A 10051-nucleotide genomic window follows, 5' to 3' on the forward strand; every position below is an offset into this window, starting at 1 on the left:
ATATTTTCCAGTCTTGAAATCAATGTTATTGCACACTGTTTCTTACAGTTTCTTCCAGCTCATGAGGCATAAAAGAATCCATATAGACTTGGATTCTTGCAGAGAAACATCAGAGAGGAAAAAAAAAAAATTTCCCATGCTCCTGTCACCTGATTTTAACTATGTTGAACACAGACCTATAATTGTGCTAGTATGTTGTCGAGGGTTTTGATTGTGGGGTGAGAATAAAACCTTGGCAGATGTATTTTAATCTCCTCTCCCCTTCCCTTCCCCTTTTTGCCCCTCCTTCTCCCCCTTCCCACTAAGGAAAGGCAATCGGGAGGAAAAGAAGGACAGAGAGAAGAGAGTTGGAAAAATTAAAAATGTTTTACTAATGCTACTAATAAGAATAGAGAAAATAATACAAAATATACAAAACCAATCTTGAAAGTCTCAGCAACTGCAGAGCCAGCACCCAACATCCTGGATTGGACTCTGCAGCCAACCGGAACTGGATTCAGTCTCTCACTAGGCCTCAGTTCGCAGGGACGACTAGCAAGGTCCTCTCCTAATGTCGGCCATAAGCAGAAGGGAAAAAAGGAAAAGGGACGAGATCCTTGTGATCTCCCACTTTTATATCAAGTATTCATGTGAATGGAATGTTATACACAGTTGGTCAGTTTCTTGGTCACCTGTTTCTTGTTGCCCTTCTCATGAGATGTCCATCCATGCTTATCAATAACTTCACATTCCATTGCTAGGTTTACCAAAACATGTATCTGGTTCTCCAGGAAAATGCAGTTAATATGAAGGCTTTAGCTGACAGGCAAATTCACTAAAAGAGAAACTTGTTTTTTAACAAAACCAGGACATATGTATTCCTCAAATAGGGGTAGGTCTGAAAACATCTGGCCTGGTCACATCTGGCATAGATAAAAATTCATATATAAACTCTAATAACCAAGATCTACTGATACACCAAAAATGCTGAGATTTTGTTGTGTATACTTTGGAAGAAGTAATTACATTTAGTTATATAATCAGTTACACAACACAGACTCTCCTCAAAGTAAATGGTAGCTCCATCCATGAAGACTTCTGATGTGGGTTCCAAGAATTTATAATAAATCAAGGCATAAATGGGGTTTTCGGTGGCACAGGTTGGAAATCTTACAAGGAAAAAACGTTTCCTTGAAAAAAATCACCGCTTTTGAACAAACACCTTGTTTTCACTGAACTTTTACCAAATCCAAGACTTTGGGCCACACATGAGTCCTTGGAGAGTCTGCCTGAGGCCAGTGGTCCTCAGACCCTGGAAGTCCTTGGCCTCAAAGCAGCTCACACATGCATTTGCTATGCAGCCACACATCCCCAACCCCAGAGCAGACAGGCCTGAGGGTTATCATCATTCTGCCAGAGCTGCTAAAACTAGAGGATTTTTGGCTCCAAAGCTCACAGGCTCAACAGCTCTGCCATAGGAAAGGAGGCTCTGGAAGCTTTTTGCAACCACCCAGAGAGATTAATGTTTCTGAATACTGGCAAAGCCAGAAGAGCTTCCAGCTTGATTGCAGAAAATTAAAGAAAAGCTAGGTTCTCATCAGAATCCAAACAAGCTGAATTAAAAGAAATTATCCTGCAAACCTCTGCCTGGTGTGTGGCATTCTCAGTACTACTTGTCTCTGTTTCATCCAGAACTGGAAGAGGTTTTGTCAGTCCATAGGATGGAACAGTCAGCTGGTGCCTGTTCAAGTCAGAGGGGGCCATGTCTGATCAAATCAGTCAAGGATATAACCAGAAAGCTTAGTTTTGGGCCATTTAGTGTCATATAGAAGCAACTTTCCCCTGTAACCTCTAAGAAGCTTTGACATATTTACTGTGGTCAGCACTCAAGATCTTACGTTGCAGTGCTACAATGCAAAAATGACTGATGTAAGAAAGAAACACCAAATCCTCCTGTTTCAATATAAAATCTTGTGTCCTTCCTAAAAGAAAATTCCAAGTGATGAATGACAAAACTTAAACTATTTGAAAAGCAGTGTAAGTACTTCAGGAGGAGGTGAAAAAAGGAGTGGCCTTGTCCAAACCCTAGCGCAAATAGCTCAAGTACCCAAAGAAAGACTGTGAGGGATAAAAAGCATGCAGTCCTCACTTGTGCTACATGTTTGCAGGAGCTGGCCTGCAGTTGTCTTAATATTTGGTCTGATGACCAACAGCCAGTAGCATTAGATTGAGGGCTTGGTGAGGAGACTTAGGCCAACCAACATGACCCCTCAAATTCATGCAGAATATTTAAATTAATTTTACTGAGGTTATCCTGAAATACGGTTTCTTTTGTTACTATGGCCTGAAGTCAGAAATACACTTGAAAGCACGTGTATATCTTTAAGGTAACTTTGAACACTTGAGCAGCCCCATTATCTTCAATGAACATGTGTGAGTACTTTCCTGGGGCCTGGGTATGCTCTTACTCAGTGGTTCAAAAGCACTGATCAAAATAAGAGCCTCACTTAGTACTTTTTTTTTTTTTTTTTTTAATTAACTATAGCATGACAATTGAGATTCTCTAAATTATGTCCCTCACTGACCAACAGAGGCATTAATTTTGATGCAGTCATTATTTCTACTTCATGGCTTGAAATTGGAGCAACGTTGTTCTTGCAACAAAGGTTTAAAAACACTTTCAGTGTTTTACATAGCTCCCCATCGTCACCTGATGTATCTGGAGATGTAATACAGAGATGTCTTTAAGGTATTGTTTTGTTTCGGTTACTGAAATACATCACTGCACAAGTCCAGAAGGCTTTCTATTAGGAGATCTTCCTTCACAGGCTTAGGTCAATGGCAATCCATCAGGATTTGGTAGGACTGAAAATTTTGACTGAAGTTTTCATACAAACTTTTCCTGGTGCCTTTCGTATTTCTCTCAGAGGCAATGTTTTACAAGCTATCTCCTGCAGTTTGGCCTTCTTCAAAGAAATATATGAAAAACCTTTTTTCAGCTTCAAGCTTGGAGCCTTATAAGTTAATGCAGCAATCCCAAACAATAAGAAATATGTAATTCAGTAGACACATTTGTGAACAGGTTATTCTTTCCTACCAGATCAATAACAAATGCATTTTCTTGCTGAACAACCTGCACAAAAGGGGCTACATCTATTTATGCAAATAGATCATAACATTTATTTTTGCCATTCACAGATTAACAACTTCTTATAAATGACAGTTGAAGGTTTGCCCCATTTCCAGTATGTGATTTTAAAAACATTGTGGTCAATATCACACTTCTTTTGTGTATTATGAGATTTTAAGTTTATGACAGTAAGGGGAAATTTAACAAAATTTTTAGCTGTAGTTTTTCAGGTATTACACTTTTTCACATGGCAGGACCTCCACTCTTTCTAATGCTGAAATACAATCTTGAATTTTTGTTGACTCTATGTTAGAGCTTTTTAAAGGACTAAACTCATCAGTATAGCAAAATGCATCACGCAGATGGTATCATACTGTAGTTACACATAGATATAATATACATATATAATATATTCAGTCATTCAGCGGATCTGAAATCTACAATAAAAAGATGGAAAGGCAGATGATGGGCTAGAGGTGAATCCCCTGTTACTGTAAAAATCATATAGTATAAACTTGTTTATAAAACTATCCAGCCCTGCTATGAGCATGTTTATTCTAACTATTGAAAGCCTGTGCAAGAGAATACCTTCTAATTTACACATTAGATGTATTCACAGATATTTACATATTTATATAGATATATGCATATGCATATGCATGTATGTGTATGTATGCAGCACTGAATAACATTTGAGGAAGTGCCAGACTATATTGGCTTCTCATGGTGCCAAGAAAATAATTAATGGACAGTTGCAATAATTTTCTAAATTACAGTTACAATAATAATATATGAGCTTGAAAAAGGGCCATGGTAATGTTTTTGACACAGTGTGAATCTATTCTTTTTATAGTTCCAAAACAAAGCTCTTATAGACATGCATAAATCCCCAATAACCTGAACTGAACTTCAAAATATGTTTAAGGGCTTTGCATAATGGGCCTGAGAAGTCAGAGGTCAGAAGAGGCACACTTATACTTCCCAGAAAATACTGACATTTTAATATTTTTCCAGTTTTAAGTGAAGCAAAAAGACGAAAAAGTTTTGCAAAATGAACACTCCAGAATTAATTATTACAGCCAAAGCTATCAATTTCAAAGAGATTTGATAAATACATTCTTATAAAATAATAATATGTAAATTAAAATTAATCCTTGTAAGATCAATAGAAACTGAAAAAAACAGAATAGAATCTATTGATGCCATCCAAGTTAAAAAAAATAAATCCCAATTTAAACACTTTCTCTTCTCAACACTATAAAATCAAGATAATCTCCACAAATACTTTCAGTTTCAAAAATGTACAGATACCAATCTCATTTTTTCTTGAGATTTTTTTAACCAACCAGCCAGTACTTGTAAGTGTAATCATGCAAAACAAATCTTGATATCTATCCTACCTGCAGCATTTCTACTGGGTTTCTACAGTACTGCAAAAGTTGATTTCTGTGTTTCTTTACACAGTAACTAGAGCCTAGGATACACATTTCATGGCTCCAGGTTCTGAATCAGTGGCCGGGTATTTTTTACAATGGATTGCAGCTGAAACCATGCCTGGAAACACTGCATATAATTTTGGGAGTGACTGAAATATATGAACTCTTTGCAGAGAAAAGCAATGAAAATATGTACTGTTTGTGCTGGAGAAACATAGGCACTAAAAAATATGTATTAAAAAAAAATTAGCTTAACTCCCATAAAAGACCTAATTTAAAACAAACCAGGCTTGCTCACAGCAATGTACTTGTCCTCCTGTTATTATTTATGCTGCAGTAGTCCCTAGAAGCCCCAGATCTACATTATGCTATATATTCCACAAATACAGAGTGATCATACATTTATTTATTTATAGGGCATTAGATTTTCCTGCTCTTGAGTGTACAGGTAAAGCAGTGATTACCAAGGACACCACATATAACCAGGCAGCCAGCCACAGAAACGAATTTCAGCCTCAGCCTTTGTTTTAAATAAACACCTGCATTTTCATTTTGAGAAAAGTATTTGTTTCACAATGAGCTGTCACAGCATGTTTGTGTGCTAATGAACCAAAAGCTCTTTGAATTCTGTCTCTCATCCTTCCCGCACTGCAATTTTGCCAGCCCTGACTATTCCTTTTAATGCTTTTTTCTCATTCTGGTGTTGGTTATTTTTGGTGTTTTCTTGTGTTGTGTTTTGTTTTTTGTTGTTTTTTTTTTTTTTTTTTTTTTTAAATATTCTTGCTTAGCCCTGCAGTTACTTTGTAATTCCCATATCATTTACTACAGTGAGAGGCCACTTCTCCATCCAGAGGGGAATCCAGCTGATCGCTACCACTGCTATGTGTAGAGGGGTAGTCCCTATCTGACAATATTTCAGTGGGAAAATATATTTGCTAGTCAGGACAGGGAGCTCAAGACAAGGCTGCTTGTCTCATCCAGAACTGTGGCATAGCATACTGTGCTCCTGACAGCCTGCATACAACCCAACTTGCTCCTGTTCATTAAGTCCCTGAAGGCTTCCATGGATGAGGTCCTCCTCTGATGTAGGAATATCTGGCACATGGCAAAGCACTCCTTGCTCCCCGCCTGATGCAACCCTTGCTTTTATCATCATAAAACACAGAGTCAGCCTTCGCCTTTCTGTATTGCCATGAGCTGTGCTGCAGAGGAGTTTTACAGGAGAAAGTCTGTTTTCTTTGGGCTCCTTCATCAAGGCAAGTCCATCACCACTTGCGGCATTTAAACTTTCTGCCCCCTGGGTTGTTCACCAGGGAGAAGAACATTTTGAAAAAGTGATGTTATGCAAGCCTAAGGTTTTGTTAACCTAGGAAATTTCTCTTGGGGTCCATTATATCATATGAGGAAGAAAAACTGAGTCATTTTTAAGTATAGGAATGAAAGCATAAGAATAGCCAAGAAATGCTTAGTTTGAGTGCCTGCCCCAAACTCATCCCTCCTCCCCTCCGTTCTGCCTTCCCATCATGCGTGGGCTTTCCCCTGTGCTCATTAAGAGTGTTTTCCTTGCTTGTGTTACACTGCATGTACCTCACTAAACCTTACTTCACAGCAAGCTGAAAGGGATTCCCACCAGCTCTCCCTCCTTCCCCCAGCTAAACAGAGGAGACAGGTCTGCCTGGGCAGCCCAGCAGAGTGTTGGGTGTGGGGAGATGGAGAGGGTCTCTTGCAGCCAGGGCTGGGGTGTCGGGAGGAGCAACCAGCCTGGGATGGGAATGGGGAGGAGCTGTGGAGGCTCTTTGCTGCCCAGTGGTGTGGTGACACGGGGGCACAGGAGTGTTGGTGCCATCACAGAGCATCTCTGTGAGGTGTCCTCAAGCATCCTCAGCACTTAGCAATACGCAAAGTCTCTTTTAAGCTCTTGTTTTCCTTCCAAATCCTCTTTTCCTGTCAGACTCCATGAACCACAGACTTTTTTTTTTTTGAGCTACACAAACTATGGTGAAATCAAAAAAGTTCAACAACTGCTTGGCACCTTTCCAAGACAGGTACTGAGAGTGGGTAAAGGCAGAAGAAGGGATGGCTCAGCAGCCTCCCTCCCTCTCTTCCCCCTGCTCTTTGCAGGAGCCAGCCAGGTGGTCCTCAGGCAGTCGGTGTGCATGTTGCAGGTAAGTTAGCACCCAGCAAAATTCCCCTGGAGAGAGGGCAGGGTCACAACCCTGCCCTACCTTGCAGGGCTAGGCCAGGCCAGCGGAGGGCACGCTGCCTGCTGCCAAAATCCTGGCAGGGTGGTGCTACCTGAGGCATCACGTCTGCCTCTGGCATAGGGCCACCTGCATCACTTCCCTAAAGGGTTGCTCCCTGAGCACCCCCCATGGGCCAGCTGACAAAACCAAATGCATTTAAGCTGAGACTGTAGTAAGCATGGGCTTCGCTCCTGCAGCAAGAGCTTCCTCTCAGCAAAGTTACCTTCCATTTTGTTAGCTGCTCCTTGAAACTAAAAGCCCTTCATAAAAAATAATACAGAAGAATACACCAAGCAACAAGTGCCTAAGTGCTGCATATCACATTCTCTCTGCAGACTGCTGTTCCACCATGCTGACTGAGGGATCAGGAAAAAGCTGGTAAAGAGGGAGGGAGGTGGTTTTGGAAGGAATGCAGGGCTGTGACTCAGTCCTGCTGCTGCCAGCCCAGGAGTTACCCCTGTCCCGTGCTCCCTGGGGTTCACTCTCTGCCTTCCCTTCCAAGTCCTTCACATGGACTGGATACACAGGGATGTCAAGTGTGGCCGAGGCTTTGAAACTCCTCCTCTGGGTAGGCAAGAAAAAAAGTACAATATTTCCTTTCCTCACCATGACCCAAACAGAATTATGCCAGTTTACAACAGATAAGTTTTATCATGGAAGAAAGCAAACAAAACAGAGAGATACCTATTAAAAGTTCTCAGATGGAGGACTTTTAGACAAGTATTGCCATTTTTACTCTGTCACACACCTGTTTTACACTTCCAGGGAAGTAACTCAGCTAACAAACAGCATACCATTCCCACAGCAGAGTTTAACAGAGAGATTAAATAAGAATCTGCCTTGCTTTGAATTGTGTCTGAATTTAACCCTTGGATGTCAGATTAAATTTAAAAAGGAAAAATTCTTTGTTTGCAACTAGATACACCGAGGCCCACTGGGATTTAAAGGGCCAAAGTGGTTTTCTTGCTACTTGATGAAAGAGAATCAGCAGGCCAAAAGACCATTTTTAAGCTGTCTTGAAAGACAAACTTAAAAGAAATACTCTGTAACCGGAGGGGAAGGTGGTAGGGTGGGATAGGATTTTCTTCTTCTGTTTATTAAAAACACACCTTGGGCAGCATTCTAATCTGATTTAAGCATCACGTGAGCTGTATTTATTACATGGGAAAATTGCCTCAGTGCTTTCACTGACACAGTTTGGACCCAGCCTGCAAAAGTTACTCTGCATGCAGAGGACTCTCAAGCACACACAGATGAAGTGTGGGGAGAGGAAGAGCTGCCAAGAAGTAAAAAAAGGAATATCTTAGGGAAAGACATCTAAAAAATAGCAGAAGGTGCCTTGGAGCTTAGTGAGCAAGGACGTTCTGCTCCTGAAAGCTGCAGAGCAGTGACAAGCAAGAAGGGTGGGAGCACTGGTAGAGTAGAAGTGAGAGATGAGGAGAAACCAGTGGGTTCTGAAAGCTCTTGAAGCCATGCCATGACACTGAGCTATTTATAGTCATCAAAATAACGCGTGAAACAACCAGCCATTCCTGAATGTGACGAATCACGCTACTGCAGTTTCAAGGCTTATAGCCTGAAGGTGCAGAAACCCCAGAACTAGGGATCAGCAGCTCTTGTCTTCCAGCTAGGGCAAGGAGCATCTCTGGGTCCCTGGGGCTACAGGACACTCCACAATAAAGGCAACTGGAAAATAACTTACAGGAGTAGGCAGTGAGTAAAACCACCTGGCAGTGACAGCTGGCTGAAGCACCACGACAAGGGTGCAGTGAATGCAGGATAGAAGCCTCATGCTGTGGGGTTAACAGTCACTTGGTGAGGGCTTCCTCCGCGCAGATAAATCCAGGCTACACCTCAGTGGAGATGTGGGACTTGACATCAACACACTATGCATGTGGAATAGGGGAAGAGAAGAGAAACAGCTAGGGTCTCATGTAATTGGTAATCTCTGCTCCAAAAGGAGGACTTATTATTCAAAATCAGCCATTTTTCCGGGCAACATCCCAGGGCAGTACTTTGCTAGAGGTCTGCAGAAACTGTATCCAGCCTTTTCCCTTTGCTATGAGCCAAAGGCATTGCAATAGGCTACCCATATCACAGTTCCTCCTCTTTCCAAGTAACACAGTTTGTAAAATAATCCCAAATGTCTCCAGGGTTAAATCCCAGCCTCTCAGAGTAGATCAGCCAATACCAGAAGACTTCAGGGGATCCAGTACAGCACTGCAACCTTAGCAGCAGTAAGTCTAGAATTACAGTCTTGAAGCAGCAGTAAGTCTAGAATTACAGTCTTGAAAGTGAAGTGTACTCCAGGTCCTTATAAACAGACATACTTCCTCTCTAAAACTCTCCTTGCAAACCTCCAGACCACATGGATAATCACATTTAGCGCAGTTTCATCCTTACTCACAGCTGGAACGAGTCTTTTGCAGTGTCACAGACCTGTTGTGTGGAAGCTGGAGGTGGAATGACTGATGTTTATGCCTACAGCAGCTGAGGAAGGAGGGGCATGATGTGTGTGCACGGAAAAAAATATCACCAAAGTGTCCTTAATTATTAATATTCACCAAAGCTCCTGGGAGCCCAGTGGGAGTCAGGACTCCAGAGTGCTGAGCACTGTGCAAGTCTCCATCCCTGCAAGCTGATGTGTTGCTATGTAGAAACCCCTGAAACAATGGCAACCAAACACACTCTCAAAGCAGCAAGACCTCCTCAGTCACTCAATGAATTGGGCAAGGTGCTTGTTAATGTGGGATCCTGCAGCCCTGTCTCTGCTGCACCAGCTGCTGAAACTGTTGCCAGAGGTGCCCAGCCTTGAAAACAGCTGGCAGGAGCAATGTCTGAGATTGCAACATTTGGATTTGTCTCCAGTTTCACCCGCTCTGCCCAGGCCTACAGCACTATAGCCCAGCTGGCAAAGGAGGACCCCCTGGCCAGCCTGAACTAGAAGATATGAGGTGGGGACACACTTTCTGTTCCCTGTTGCCACATTAAGTAACAGTATTAAGATCAGACTCTGTGCCATGAGGCCCCTTTTGACATGGCATCCACCAGAATTCACTTTAAAATTGGTCAAGTCATTCTGGACCTTTTTTACCAACTGTAGACTGTATTTGACTTATTTTTATTAGGCTTGCTACATATACTGTTGTATCAATTTTTCAGGATCAAAATGGATAATCTACAATACAGTATGGAAATCGCTCATCCAAGACCATGGAAAGCAATTTCAATAGGTAAGACTATAATGGTAGCAGCATTTTGTG

At 41.7% G+C, this 10051-nt stretch overlaps 1 long non-coding RNA gene across 1 annotated transcript in view; it reads left to right on the forward strand.

The window, feature by feature from the left end:
- LOC110361776 (uncharacterized) overlaps positions 1 to 10051 on the forward strand; it is an 80717-nt gene that overhangs the window by 29414 nt on the left and 41252 nt on the right. Inside the window, exon 2 of the long non-coding RNA XR_010470207.1 lies at positions 9951 to 10021. This is a non-coding gene — a long non-coding RNA (uncharacterized LOC110361776). The remainder of the gene's footprint in view (positions 1 to 9950; positions 10022 to 10051) is intronic.

This window comes from Columba livia, chromosome 2 (assembly GCF_036013475.1).
Source record: "Columba livia isolate bColLiv1 breed racing homer chromosome 2, bColLiv1.pat.W.v2, whole genome shotgun sequence".
Lineage (NCBI taxonomy): Eukaryota > Metazoa > Chordata > Aves > Columbiformes > Columbidae > Columba > Columba livia.